We start from the raw sequence: 3719 nt of genomic DNA, 5'->3' as shown, positions 1-3719 counted from the left end.
TATGGACCGGACACAAATTATGAATTTTTTCTTCCAGTGACCTTGCACCTCCCCAAATTACCTTAGGTCAAGGTCTAGATTCTAATATTCCTCCATAAGAAAGATATGAACCGGACACGTTTGCACAGACAGACAGACAGCTAGACAGGCGGACAGACGTCAAGGTGATTCCTATATACCCCCAAACTTTTATTGCGGGGGTATAATTATTGTGCACTTGACATTCGATTAATTGTTTACAGTTTGTTCTTATTCCACCTGAGGTGCCTGGACCCCCTGCCCCCTTTTAAAGCATATTACACCTCCAATTTACCTGTAGTGTATATCCCAAAGGGTGTGAATGGATAAAATTTTATCCAACAATATTTACTTTGCCCCTGAGTTTTGTTTATAAAAAACCATACTTAACAACAATCCAATTGAGGAGTTTCTAATTAGTATACAGTGTATACAGGTTTAGCACACGTTTTATCAAATCAACCGAACGTTTTGTTTTAGAATAAATAAATTAAAAATTATACATCAAACTAGACAGTATTTCAGGAATTATAAAATTCAAATCCTAGTAGACACCATAGTAATTCTACACAATATTTATGCTTTATTTGATCAAAGAGGGTTCATCAGTCATATAATTATGCGAACAGTTAAATTGCCTGATTCGAGATTGAAAAATATTAAACTTGAGAAAAAAAACATTGAATTAAATCAGATAGTTTTATTCTCATTCCTCAGGTCCCAGAGACATAAAGATAAGAAGATTTACAATTCAATACCTTCTTCATTTATTGCTGCTTTCTACACTAAAATGGTCGAATCTGATTCAGTTTTTCTACAGAACAAGCTGAAAATATTCCAAAGTTTATGACTTACAATGTATGCGCACAAGACACCAAGTGAAAAAGACAAGTTTAAGATCACATAAGTGACAAAATCTGTATTAATTTATTTGCTACGCTTCATATTGGGAATCTGGCTATCATACATTTAATCATTTAATTGTTCAAAAATCATATTAAATTAGATCAAATTTAAACTCTGAAATGGTCAACTTAGAAAAACATTATGAGAAACTGACAACAGTTGTCACCAAAGAAGGAGAAAACTGGCACAGAGAAATTAACATCATTGTCAACAAACAGAAATCTGAAATTAATGAGATGAAATCTAAACACTTGACTGCTCTAAATAAACAGGAAAATGAAATCAAAAAGATTACATCTGATGTAAAACACTGTATACTTGATCTGAAGAAAATACTGGACTCCAATGATGTCTCCCTAACCTCTGCATACAAATCAAGGAATGTTGAATTCAGAAGTTTACCTCCAAAAATCACTGTATCATTTCCAAGTTTCTCTCCTCATCAGATCAACACAGAACAACTCCTTCAAATGTTTGGTTCTCTGTCAGCATTATCCATTACAACAGAAGAACATGGCTACACGATGAAGACACCAGAAGCTGTATCCTGTCCTCTATTCAAACCACTGCTTGATGAACCAGAGCTCATCACCACCACAGACACTGGGTATAAATCACTATACAGTGTTATCTGTCTCAGTGATGAAGAAATCTGGACACGTGGTAATGACAAAATCATGAAGCTCTAAAACATCAAGGGGAAACCACTAAAGTCAATACAAACCAAGTCAGGGAACATACCGTGTGACATAGCAGTGACAAGGAGTGGAGATCTAGTTTATACTGACCGTGATAAAGGAACTGTAAACATAGTGAAGAATAAACAAATACAGAACGTGATCAGACTACAGGGGTGGACACCTTACAATGTCTGTTGTACCTCCTCTGGTGACCTCCTGGTTACTATGGTTACTGATGATGATAAACAAACAAAAGTTGTCCGTTACTCTGGCTCCACAGAGAAACAAACCATTCAGTTTGATAGTGAAGGCAAACCCCTGTATTTATCTGGTTCTATTAAATACATCAGTGAGAATAGGAACCTGGATATCTGTGTGGCTGACTATATAGCCCGTGCAGTAGTGGTGGTTAATCAGGCAGGAAAACTCCAATTTAGATACACTGGTCATCCCTCAACTGACAAGGGATCATTTAATCCAAACGGCATTACAACAGACAGCCAGAGCCAGATCCTGACAGCAGACTGTTACAACAACTGTATCCACATTCTAGATCAGGATGGACAGTTCCTCCGTTACATTGATAACTGTGATCTATACCGTCCATGGGGTTTATGTGTAGACACCAGAGACAACCTCTTTGTGGCAGAGTGGGCCAATGGTAAAGTGAAGAAAATTAAATACATGTGAAAGATCCACCATAAACATGCAGTGAATTGATAAATACCATGTTTCTTTTAATCAAAAACAATTGAAGTAATTACGAAAGAAACACAATGTGTAAAAAAAATGGTATAAAAACATTTTTATTGGAATTACATTGTTATGGAGTGAACTGTGTTGTTTCGTTATGATCATTTTTACAATAATGTTAGGTGTTGTTTATAATTGCCTCTAGGCAGAGAATTGATTTAGAATTTAACAAATTCTACCAATCATCTGCTTGTATGTCAGGAAGTCTATGGTTTTGCCGTGGAAGATTGGGGTCCTGATGATAACACGGCGGACAGGAAGATTGCCTCCGGAGGACAAGGTGAACGTAGCTACCAGAACCTTCACTGACACCTGTCTGAAGGCCCCCTCTAAAATGTCTCTCTCATCAGAGGTCAAACCTGAAAGATAAAAGGTAAAGACCTGCAAGATCAAAGGTCAAACCAGCAAGAAACAAGGTCAAACCTGCAAGGTCAAACTTGCAAGACCAACTCACAAGTACTCCCGGTGTTAATGATGGATCTGAAATATGATTATAGCGCTACTCAAATGAAAAAAGTGCCATGAATCATTATTATTACTAAAAATGTTGGATTATTACTGATACTGTGTTGTCCTTACTGATTAATACTGACATTACTGGCACAGTGATATCATTATGGTTATTGTTGATTATTTTAGCTCTTAGTGATAAATACTGATAGTTACTCTGGTATTTACTGTTGAGTTTGATAGATACAATAACCAAAATTGGCAAAATATTTGTCACATTCTTTTGTTTCTTGTTGAATGCAACCTGTTGAAAAATATGAAGATAACAAACAGCGAAGAGTATTCAAGACGAAAAGTCTACAAACAGGACAGAATAGGAGCAGAGCAAGCACAGACCTCCAAAACATCAGATGTGAGATCATATAACAGGTGCATCAACTGACAATCATATTACCTGCGTGGTGAATATGCCACTCCGTACGGCACGGTCTTCCCCAGGGTAGAGTCTAACCCCACAGGAGTCCTCCTCAGTTGTTCTACGGCATAAATCAGTGAGGGTCTGTTCAGGGGTAAAAGGGTGGGATAGTCTGTCTCAGGACCTGACAATGTATAGAATTCATCATAGAGTAAAGTATGATTAATCACGGAGTAAAACAGAACTCATCACAAAGTAAAGCAGAATTAATCATGGTTAAGCAGAATTTACAAAATTAACCAGAATTTATCAAATATTGAACAAATGTTGAACCTTGATAATTTATTGATTGTACCTCTGACCCATCATAGAGACAATCTGTAAAACATACCTCCCCACACAAACATCATAAACTTCAGAAAACACCTTTTTCCTTTCATACTCACCTTTCGTCAGATGATATAGAACTTCCTGGCAATTGTCTCTGCCAACTTCTC

At 36.7% G+C, this 3719-nt stretch overlaps 1 pseudogene; it reads left to right on the top strand.

Moving 5' to 3' along the window:
* Positions 1-1135: 1135 nt before the first annotated feature.
* On the top strand, positions 1136-2367 carry LOC134248207 (uncharacterized; annotated as a pseudogene).
* Positions 2368-3719: the final 1352 nt, after the last annotated feature.

This window comes from Saccostrea cucullata, unplaced genomic scaffold (assembly GCF_032062105.1).
Source record: "Saccostrea cucullata isolate Sc308-1 unplaced genomic scaffold, CSIRO_AGI_Scuc_v1 ctg1839, whole genome shotgun sequence".
Classification (NCBI taxonomy): Eukaryota; Metazoa; Mollusca; class Bivalvia; order Ostreida; family Ostreidae; genus Saccostrea; species Saccostrea cuccullata.
The sequence above is the reverse complement of the archived record's forward strand: the minus strand, read 5'-3'. Positions and strand labels throughout refer to the sequence as shown.